The following is a 12,588-nucleotide window of genomic DNA, read 5'->3' on the forward strand; positions in this document are numbered from 1 at the left end:
GACCTTCTCACAGACGGTTGTCAACACATGGAATGATCTCCCAGATGCAGTTGTACAAGCACAAACGGTAAATGCATTCAAAAGCCGACTTGACGCCCATTGGAGATTGCTGCCGAGTTTATATTGTCCATCCTCCTAAATGGAAGTGAAAATTCCTGGGTTTCTGTGCCACGCATGCCACAAAGTTGTCTAGGAAATTTTTCCCTTGGAACGATGAACAGGTTCAAAACCTGGACCTCAAACATCTATATGCCAAAGCCAAAGTTTATTTTTTATTTAAAAATTTCCAAGAAAAATAGATGCTTATTTATAATTATTACAGAGCCAATTCTCTATTTAATATTATATTGTACCTAATATATAGTACTGACTTCAAAAGTTAAAAGAAAAATGATTTGGATGGCATCCACTAAAATCAAAACAAAAACATTTAGTGCTCTAACTGTGTTCCTTACCGTTTGAGCTATCAACAGATAAGAAAAACTTAAAAATAAACCACTTCAAGCTATGAATGAATTTCTGCATGCACAAAAGTAATAGAAACGTGTTGGCAAGCTGAAATGAACATTTTGCATTTCAACTTGCTGACATATTTTTGTATGTGTTATTCATCCATCCAAGCAAAACTTTTACTTCTTATAAACAACCTTGATAAAATAAAAATAATAACCGATCGTATGATTACTATTTCCTGTTAATTCCAGTTTTATGTGACTAGTAGTTTAAAAGTTTATCAGTTTCATATTTTCACACATACATATATACGTGCGTACATCTGTTTTATTTATATAGATTTCATTTAAAAAATACAGAATTTTTTTTTATATTTTACGTACTCGTCATAGAACAAAGATGTCATATTCAAAAAATCACGTAAATTGATCAAATAGTTTGTTATTTAAATAAGAAAATAAAAATTTACGATTTTTACAAAATGTATTTATTATAAGGTTGATTTTGGTCTTGATAGATCAAATTGAAAAGTCTCCCCATCATTTATGCTTAATCAAAAACATGGCTGACCAAAAAGTCACTATGTCTTGGTCATAAAATTTGATTTTCTTGGTTAAAGAAAACTACTTGATCAACTTGAGTGTTTTTTTAATACTAGTAGGGTACCCGGCGTTGATCAGGGTCATATAAGATTAAATAGAAGTGAAATTATGTTTGTAACATCTTTATATTAAAATTTCTCTCTTTTCTCTCTCCAGCCGTCTCTTTTTCTTTCTTTCCCTCTTCTCCCTTTACCGTCTTTCTCTGCATCTTTCATCTAACTCCTTCTCCTCTCTTGTTTTACTGTGCTGAAAAAATATAATTCAGATACTAAAGCTACCTTTTTTAAATGTAATACTGTATTCTCATCGTTATTGCATTCGGGCAACGTCAAATAGAACAAAATAATAACATTCTTTAATACCGGTAATTCTGTTCTTTCCATTCGCTTTCACAGTCATATGAAGAGAAATTGTGCTAAGAATGACAATAGTCCAAAGGGATAATATATATCGTAATTCACATTTATTGATTGCGTACATCAGCTAGTTGAACCACAAATTCTGAATCTCCCACTCACCAAATATAATGCAGTAAAATTAATAAAGACAATTATGAGTATTTTACAACCTAGCACTCTTGGCTCTATATACCCTCCTCCTAAAAATATAAAATAATTTTTAGATCATAAAATGTGTCAACCATTTCCGGAACTGACTCCATATACCCACCCTTCCTAAAAATATATATGAAATTAAATGCAGAACAAATTAACAGAAAAACTTATCGGTATACTAACTTAAAAAATGATGGAGAATTATCAAGTAGAATTTTAATAAAAAAAATTAAATTAGTTTATTATTCAAACTTTCAACGACAAGCATAATCCATGGAGTTGAAATAGAAATTTAATTTTGATACTTGTGCATTGCTGTCATGGTGGAACAACCTTTTTTGTTTTCTTTTTGAAGATGGGAGAACAGGGAGGAGGGGCAGATAATGCAATTTGTTACAAAAATTTAAATTTTGTAAAAAAAAAAAAAAAAGTTTTCTCAAAACAAAATGTCATTCATACAGATTGCAATAATGACTATAAATTTTAAGTTATATATTTTGACAACTTTGATTCATTTAAGAAATTTATATTTCGTAGTAAAAAAAAAAAAAAAAAAAATTTTTCTGAAAACCCCCAAAAAGTTGCAGAGGGCTGAAACGTGTGAAGATGCCAATCAACTGTACAACTAATAAAGTAGACAGAAAGCAAAGTAATTAAAGTAAGTGATATGCTTTGAGTCGTATAAATGAGGTCTGATGCTGGAACTGGTAGTGGGCACTGGAACAGGTGGCTGCACATCAGTGAACTCTGGAAGCTGGTAGCCAAATGTCAAGAGTCACAGAGGTGAGCTGGATTTCACTGGAGGCGACTGCTGAAGTGAGCTGGATGCTGCAAGAGTTGCTGGCTGTAGAAGGGAGTCTCAAAAGGCAGACAATAGCAGAGAGTGAAGTGCGTATTGCATTCAGGTAGTTTGTTGAGAAGGGCTGTTTGAACTACTGCTGCTGAATCTCATCGGCTGCTGGGCACGTAAAAGTCGTTATTAAGGAGGCTCTTATTTGCTTGTTTCATGGAAAGCTGTTTATACTACAGTTGACTAGCTTGATGAACAAATGAATGACTATAATTAATTTCACACCGTGTTACTTGAAGATAAAAGTTTCTTTGGTTGTTATTAACTGTATTTATTTTAATCTAAGTTTGAAATAATCCTTTGCTTTTGTTCAGTTTCTGAAAAATGAAGTTTTTTGTTTTTTCTTTGTTGTTTGAAAACGGTTATTTCTATTTTTTTAGCAAACATTTGTGATGTATTTCTAAAGGTGTCAGATTTCTGTATTATTTATTATTTATTCAACATTTTATTTTGTTGAAAAAAAAATGGGAGTGGTGATCTGGCACACCATGACAAGGCTCTTTCCCAGGATAAAACTTTACTTTCTAGATGAGTATGCTTGGAAGTCATGGGTGCTTCTGGTATTGACTTTGACCTTGGTTGTGATGGTTGCGATTGTGCTCTTGTTAGGATAGGTAGGCTTCTGGGTGGATTGAGACAGGTTCTGTCTCCCTTGGTGATTTTTCCAGAAAAGCTGGTTTGACTCTCTCAATGCAGATGGTGTCCATTCGTTTTTCTCAGTTGATGGTGAAATGCTTCTTTGACCATTTTAAAACTTTGAAAGGACCCTGGTATGATAGTGTCAGAGGTCACTATATCCCATTGTTTCAGACAAAAATAAACTTGCAGTTCTGAAGCTGTTGTGGAACATGTATAGTTAGCGATGGTTACCTTGGTGGTGTATATTTCAGTTGGGACATTTTATGACGTAGCTCCTAAATGAAAGGATCTATAGTAGTAAGGTTGGGTATGATGTGAAAATATTGGTCGGGTAAAGAGAGTGCTGTACTCCAAAGACTATTTCAGTGAAAAACAGTTATTAAACCATGTAAGTGAAATGCGTGTGTATTCATCACATAAGAAAACAGTAGTTCGAAATAACATTGTTGAAAAGAAGATTTAAATTCCCGTCCGATGTGATTTTCCACGATGGGTGTTGAAGTAAAAAAACTAATTTGTATTTTGTCTGTAGCATGCGTAAAGTCCAGGCAGGGGATTTTTGTTGGAGATTCATCGACACATGTTGGGTTGGAAAAATCTGAAGCGACACTGATTTGATTTTTCACAGCAAATCTTTATATAGAGACGTTATGGAATAGAATAGTTTCTTAATTAATGTGTGTGGGTGGGCAAATTATGACATTGTGTCTTTGCGCGTTCTGATACACATGGGCATTGAAACGGTGATTGCTACAAAAATGTCTCTGCTGAAGATTTGTTCCGGCCAGATGTAATGGTTGTTACACTTTTAATTGCTGCCATAAGTGTCAATTTAAATAAGCATAAAAAATTCATCCAAATTCAGAACATCAATTAATTTTAATAACATTCTCAACATTTATTAATTAACGATAACAGAATATAATGAACCTATTAGTTTTTTAATCTTGAATGAAAATGTATTATTTTATGTAAAAAAAAAACACCTTTACTAAAATTTTAGTTTTAAGTACTAAAAAAAAAAACGCATGAATTTATTTTTGCTTTTTTTATATAAATAAAGTATTGTAGATGTTAACAATTAAAAATGCAAAAAATATTTCAGTAACATTACGAAAAAAAGCCCTAAGTTATATTAATTTAATTAACATGGACTTTAGTCCATGTTAATTAAATTAATATAACTTGAAAAATTAATTTTTCAAACTAACGATATTATCATTGAATTAAGCATTGTTTATTCAATATTTTCACCCAAAAAATTATAATTGCAAAAAAAAACAAAAACATTTAATAACAGTTACTGGAAAAAAAATTCATGTAATGTTATAATATTTCTCTTCTACACATGAACGTGTAAACATCAGCATAAGAATTTTTCCTTATAATCTAGAGAAAAAAAAATTGAAAAGTTAAGATCTAGGTGACAAAGAAAAAAATAATTTAAAAAATGGTATAATTTCTACTAAGAGATAATTTAAAAAAGTATGGGTGGTGACAGAATAACGAAAAAAATAAGAATTAAGTTTATAACTTTCATTATTTAAATAATCATTTACTTTCAAATTTGAATTCTATTTAATCATTGATAAAGAATTGTTTTAGCTTAATTTTTAATGAATAATAAAATTTAAAAATAAATCGAGTAATGTAATTGCTGAAATTCTTACTTGTGTACATTCAAAATTATTCCAATTAACAAAATCAAATTGATTAAACAAAATTATTACACTTCTTGTGATCCAATACGTTTATGAAAATCAGGGTAATTTGAACAAGACTTTTTTTTTAAATCGCTTTCTTTTGGTTTATTATGTAGTTTTTAGTTTAAAAAAATTATGTACATTTTCTTTAATTCGGTATCTTAAGATTTTAATTTACTAATTTTTCTAGAGATTTTTTAAAGTTAATTTATTTAGATTTGATATCCGAACAATTTTTTTTTTTTTAACATTTTTCACTGTAATCTTTTTCACGTGTAAATGTACATTTTTTCCTTTTATAGATTAACTTTGGTCTCTTATGTTTCAAACTGAATCAAAATTTAGATATAAACTAAAAAAAAAAAAAATAAGGTCAATGTGCACTGCTTGTCCAACCCAAGAACTACCTTTAGAATGTTGACTTTTAATCCAGCAAACAAACGAATATTGCCTTTAAATTTATCGTCGACAGTACTTTTTTAGTATAAATGCATTCAGTGTGCAATGTTATTTTCTAGTATTTTAAATTGTCCGCCATGTTCATTAATGAAAGGAAGTTGTTCATGGGCCATGCACAAACGCTGTTTGAGTTTTGCAGTAGATGACAAGTATACTACTTTTACTGAATACTTGTAATTGAAGAAAGTCTCCCTTAAAAAGAATTCAACCAGCTTGCTCTTAAATTTGATTTTTAAATACTTACTTACTTGCAAAGAGTTGCTTTTATTATAGTTGGTATTAACCCCTGACCTCCTCATGTTAAGAACAGCTTTCGGAATAAACACCCCCCGACCTCCCCATGTTAAGAACAGCTTTTGGAATAAACACCCCCGATCTCTCCATATTAAGAACGGCTTTTGGAAGAAACACCCCCGACCTCCCCATGTTAATAACGGCTTTTGGAATAAACACCCTTTGCAGGTAAGTTTTCAATGGGACAATCAGGCCACATTGATCCCATTTTTTTTTTTTTTTTTTTGGCTTCTTTCCGTATTCAGAAAGTTTTCTTATTTTTTTCTTTCCATTTGCGCATGAACACAACCTGCAGTTTCTCTTAGATGCTAAAGCTAAAACAAAATGGCTGCCAGGCAAAACATGGAAACAGGAAAACATGGGATAATAAATTTTGTATCTTTTGAACTAGTTGTCAGCGATAAATTTAAGTGCGATATTCGTTCATAGTGAGCCGGATTACCTTTATATATCGTTAAAAGTCAACATTCTAAAGGTAGGTCTTTGGTTGAACAAGCAGTCAAAAATAATTATGATCAGTCTCTTTTAAGAAGCAAAGGGGTCTTTTTTTTTTCTTTTTTTTTTTTTTGCCATTTTTGCCTGTACTTATATTTTCGGGGCTTATTTAGAATTCCCTCTGTAAAAAAAAAAAGAACAAAATTAAAGAAAATGTACATATCCATGATCGAAAGAAAATATGGTATCCCAAAAATTCATGTAAATTGGTCTAGTAGTTTTATTTCTAAATAAGCCTAAACTTAAATGAAACACAAAGGAGATACCTCCAAATCGAGATTTTAGAAAGCCATTCTTAACATCATGAATGAGGGGGTATTAAAAAAACTCAAATTCCCTTAAAAATGGTTTTCTTTGTAAAAATAAAACTAATTAATCATTGTATGTAATATTGGGTATACAATATTTTCTTTCCATCATGTGTATGTATCGCATACAGATTTTTCTTTATTTTTTTTCTTTTCTTTTTCATGAGAGTGAGGGATTCTGGACAAGCGCCTATTTTTCTTCATTTTTTAAAAATCATTTTGATTAAAGAGAGTACAACATATGCCGTATTTTGTAGTTGTTATTACCAAAATACGTTTTTTTGGTGTAACAAATATTTTTTTTTTAAAAATGGGAGAAAAAATAAAGCAAAGTTTTGTGAATAAAAGCAAACTAACAATAAATAAAAGAGAGGCAAAATATAAAAAAGGAACAAATCGGAACCAGACCCGAAGAGAATATCAATTTAGTCAAGTTTTATTGAAAGAAATAAAATGCTGAATTGCTTTTATTTCCCAAAACAAAGGTTAACAATTAATCTCAAATACAAATTATAAAAAATAGAACATGGAAAAAAATGGGGTCTCTACTTACAGAATATTCTAGAATAAATTTTTATCAAATATAATGTCAAAGTTAAGTTAATCGTTCTAACGATAGTAACAAATAAAACGGGGAAAATATCCGGTGTCTCTTTTAGAATAATCATACAAAAATAGTCTTTTTTGATATGTAAAACCTGTGAGAAGAAAAGCATGCGAAAAGGGTTTTTTAAAAACTGTTCTTTTACTTTCAGTCTTTTTCTTTGAGAGGCACTTTCTCAATCTTCTAGAACGTTCTGGTTCTAATGTTTTTTTTCTTTTAAAATAAAAATGTCCTCATGAGAAGGGAATTTTGGTTGAATTGTCTTCCAAGACGGTCTCTTTCCTTATTTTCCTAGAGAACACACGTGCTGATAATCTATCCGTCTTCTTGTCTGACAGGCCGGCAAATTTAATTTCTGTTTCTTACAGAAAAATATCCCAGTTTCTTCATTGGTCCTTCGAGACTAATACTTTCCCTGTAGGTAAGGCCTCATTTCCTCATAATTAACTGAGAATGAAATTGTAATGTATTTCTTCAAAGGGGAAAACCTGGGTCAAGAAGGTTTTTGACAGTCGAAGCCCAACGTCTTTAGATGAAGAAAACAGGCAAACAGCCCTTCCTCCCTCACCCCACCCCACTCCTGACAGGACCAGAGGAGGTAATGTAATAGAAAGTGATGATGATGATGATACCGGCCATACCAGGTCAAGAAGTGTAAGCATTCAACTTATAAAGGGCCGAACCCCACCTTGCGCTTGAGCTTGATATAAAGTTATGTTTTATTTGAGTATTTGTAGCTTTAAAATTAAATTAAATAAGAATAGAAAATATAAGGGATTTACAGCTTGGTGGACTGGAATTGTCAGTCCTTATTGATTTTCAGAAAACATTGGGCAAGGCTGAAACAAGTTAAAGAGTATAAATTTACCAAAATTTATTCCAATTAATATCATGTTACTTAACCCCCCTTCACCCACTTCCTCAAATAAATACTGTGTACATGCTTGGGCACAGAATAAATATAAAATGTACAAATAAAAATATAGTGTTATGGACATGTTATGACCTGTTTGCGGCTTGCCAATCCTAACAAACTCCAGCTGTTTTAGTGTTTGGCAGAAGTAGACACAACTTTTTTTTTCTCTCATCTTCTCTTGCTGTTGATAAATGAGGTATCAGCAGCAGCTAGTAAACTGTATAAAAAGGAATACTTTTTTTTGTCACGCAATCATTTTGGGATTTTATTCTAGTGGCTCCTCTAGGTGGTCCACAACAACTAAGGTGATGACTAGGTACTAGCAATATTAACATTTTTCCAATCATATCTCCCAGGATCCGATGATGACAATCAGCATCAGAAGTAGTTTTCTACTGTTCACCATCATCATCATCATCTGCTTTCATTCTCAACACATCACCAGCTTTGTTTCTAGAACCAACGCTGATGATTATTGTAACATTTCAAACACTGCTGCAGTCATCATTATCACACACTGTGGTGAGCTGACTCTAAATCAACTTCAAGATTATTAGTGACCTTCCAATACTACCATCGTCATAATCATCATCATTTACTATAGTTTTTCTGTTCCTGTCCACCACAACAAGCAGCAGTTTTCAATCCTACCTACAGCAACATCATCTACTCCAGCAGCTCTGCAACCGCCTTCATCTATTAATAACATGCTATATTGAGGACAGCAGGTTACCCGATGAAACTTCATGTTGTACTGAATATAGGCTTTTTAAATCTAATAGTTGTAAAATTTTCATGACGGTTTTAAATTTCAATCCTGGTGGATAAAACACTATTAAACCTTTTTAATTTTTTATTATTTTAATTTGATATAAATGTGTATGAATTGAAGTTGTTTCTTAACTGTATATACAAAACCTGACATGAATCAATTTGGATCTAGTTAACATCGCCTGCTGAGAAAGGTAGTGATAATCATACTAATCTAAGGGAGTTAACTCCCTTAGATTAGCCTTTGATCTGGTTAATCTAAAGTCAGATCTGCAAAGCTTCTCAGTTCGGTGATTGAAATGACCCCCCCCACCTTTCCTTATATTTAACATAGTGAAACTTGAGCAAAGATTAATGTTATAATCATAATTTGGAGAGCATTCAAAAGAAGAAATCTATAAATATAAAAGCGAAAATGTATGTATGTATGTATGTATGTATGTATGTATGTGTGTCCACTTTTTCTGTGTGTCTACAAAAGGCTTCTTTCAGAGAAGTGGTCGCTCGCTTCATAACTTTTTAAAACCTTTTATATCACATATAAATCGTAATATCTCACAGTTAACAACGAAGCTCACATGTCTATTTAATTTGCTCGATTTCGGGAAGATAAATATTCAATATTTGTCGCTCGCCGCATGTGGGTTAGTATTTTTCCTATAACATCTTGGGGGAGGGGAAAAAAGCGTTCAGCAGTAAATGAAATCCCGCAGTCAAACTTGACCTCATTAACTCATTAAAACGGGCACCTGCTAAATCCAAGTAATTAAATAAATTCAAACGTGTTTCCATTAGCATCTCGCGGTTGGGCAATGCTTAACGTCGCACGTTTTTTTTCACACTTTAATTTACAACTTTGCCTTAATGGTTCGGGTTCGATCCTCATACTTATTTTTTTTTTCACCTCCCCCCACACACCTCCAAACACCCGGGCAACGCCGGGCACCCCTCGCTAGTATTAGATAAATGCCCAATGAGAAGAATGTTAAGATGTCATTTTTCTTTAGTAGGATTAGTATCCGTCATAATTTCCTTGTTTGATATGAGAAAAAGATTTAAGTTTTGGCTAAAAAAATTCTTTTTACAATTTAAATCAATTTTATTCAAACAACTTTATTCACACAAAGAATATTTTGAAGGAATTATGAAAACAAAAATTCAAAATAGATTAAGTTCACCGACTTACAAACACTATAGAAATTGAATTGAGTCAGTGTTTCATTTCATCTACAAAACCATTGCTAGAGATAAGAAAAGATAAGTGTGTTCTTATTGAATCATATACTATTCACTCCACATGCAATAACGTAAAGATTGTAATTATGTAAACTGCTGCAGATTTTTGGAAAACCAATAATTAGAAGCTTTACGCTGACATATCTATATATATAAAAGCGAAAATGTGTGTATGTATGCGTTTGTTTGTATGTATGTGTGTTTGTATCTCTCGCAAAAACTTTCCACACAGGTCACGGATTTTTGCCAGATCGTTATCATTTTAAACTTCCAACCTTCGCCCGACAAATATCGAAAAATTGGCCAAAAACGTTCATTTCTTCACCCTGAAATCAGCAGTTTTCTACAGGGAGAGAGGGGGGGGTCAGCAAAAACCGTTCTCTCATAACGAGTTCAGTTCTACGCATGTGCAAATGACGTTGGAACCTGATTTAGTTTAAAGATTAAAAAAACAATCCAATTTTGTGGACGTCGTCTTAGCCCAGTTGCTTAGAGCGCGGCCTCATTATCTAAACATTTTGGGTCCGAATCATGGTGTGAGATGTTTTTTTTTTTTTCGATTTTTTTTTATTTTAATATTGAAGCAGGGTTATTTAAGCCATTTTTCACGTGTTTTTCAGATTTTTTTAACGTTCGATTTTCTATTTTTTTTACTTTGCTTATTCTTAGGTTTTAATTAACCCCCCCCGCCCGACCACACACACCCAACACAGGGTACCCCCCCCCCCCCGCTTTTTCGATTTTTTAAATTTTAATATTGAAGCAGGGTTATTTAAGCCATTTTTCACGTGTTTTTTTTAAATTTTTTTTATTTTTCAGATCTTTTAAAGAAGTTTTAACGTTCGTTTTTCTGTTTTCTTTTTTGTTTTTGTTTTTCCGATTTTTACATTTAACATCGTTCGTTTGCCTTACGTTAGTTTTTTTGTGTTTTTTTTTTTTCGATTTTTTTAAGTTTTAACTTTTTTTTTATATAATATTTAATTTTTATTTAATATTTAAAAATATTTACTTCGCTTATTCTTATGTTTTGATTACACCGCCGAGCACACACCCCTCTAAATACCCGTGCAACGCCGGGTAACCCCGCTAGTTTAAAATAAAATTCGGTGTTTCTATATTATATTAATGAAAAAATATTCAATTTCAAGTAAAACAAATGGTAATTATCATGTCGTAAATAGTAACATATCCAAAAATTATAGAAAACAATAAGATAGAAAAATAATTATTAATGAAAAAAAATATTTGTAAAATCTTGCTATTTGGTTCAAAATCTACTGAGTTGAATTGGAGTTAACAGGGGAGGTAATTAAGTTTTCAATTTTTCTATCGGGGACATAAGTTGCGGGGATATTATAAAGAGAGGTGAGCAGCAAGATGTCTGTTCACATTACACTTGAACTTCTGCATGTCAGTACAGTTGGAAAAGCAGAATACCGGAAGAGAGTTCCAAAGTCTAGTAGTTCTTGGGGAGAAAAAAATTAGACATGAAGGCCTTCTTACATCTAGGGATCTCTACTGTGTAAGGACTTTATTTAGCTGCTTGTCGGGTTTGTCGGGGGTATTTACGTTAAGGGGGTACAAGTGCTTGTAGTTCGTCAGAGCATTTACCATTAAAATACTTGCAGAACAGGCAGAGGGATGCAACATTTCGTCGATGGGACAGAAGCTGAAGGTTAGATGACAGTTTAGAACCTATCAGGTTGACGACTCTCTTTTGAAGCCTGATGCACCAATCCAAATGTGATAGCAATACTCCATACATGGCCGAATGGTGGCTTTATAGAAATACAGGATACTTTCAGGTGTAAGTAGCTTTCTAGCATGGTAGAGAGAGCCCACCTTCTTTGCAGTGGCCTTGGCAATACTCTCAATGTATCTGCTCCAACTCATGTTCCCTGTGAATGTTAGGCCGTAAGTATTTTCAAGTAATATGTCTTTGGCCATTGCTATTGGTGGGAGAGAAGGTTTCTTGTAATTATTGAAGAAAACAAGCTTAGTCTTGGCAGCATTGAATGTGACAATCCATTTATGTCTCCATTCCACTACAGATCGGACGTCTTCCTCTTGTGTTTCTGCCATTTCCTTAGATATATGTTCATTTGTTTTTCCCTCATGCCTGTTATAGAGCGTGGTATCATCAGCAAATATACCCATCTCAGAGACAATTTTATTAGGGAGGTCATTTATGAATATTAGGAATAATAAAAATCCAAGGATAGACCCCTGAGGTACTTCCACATTTCTATCATATTACTTAGATGTACAACCATCGAGGACAACCTGGATTCTTCTCTTACTTAAGAAGGATTTAATTATGTTAAGTATTCTTACAGTGATACCATATAATCTGATTTTCCTAAGAAGACCTTCATGCCATACCCTGTCAAAAGCCTTTGATATATCTAGAGCTACCGCTCTACCCTTCCCTGCTTTGTCCAGTGTGTAGAATATACGTTCAGAGATTACAGTTGGGATATCTGCTGTGGAATGGGCTTGTCTAAATCCATATTATTGGTCAGTCAGAAATTAAATAGCTGTAAGGTGATGGAACAGAGCTTGATTAATTATAGACTCAAATATTTTGGCAAAAAGTGGGAGGAGGCTAGTGGGGCAATAATTTAATGGGTCAGTTCTTTTACAAGAATTCTTATAAACTGATACCACAGAAGCAGTTTTCCAGCAGTCCAGAAAGCAAGATTCG

The sequence above is a fragment of the Euprymna scolopes genome, chromosome 35 (genome assembly GCF_053919585.1).
Source record: "Euprymna scolopes isolate OS-2025 chromosome 35, ASM5391958v1, whole genome shotgun sequence".
Classification (NCBI taxonomy): domain Eukaryota; kingdom Metazoa; phylum Mollusca; class Cephalopoda; order Sepiida; family Sepiolidae; genus Euprymna; species Euprymna scolopes.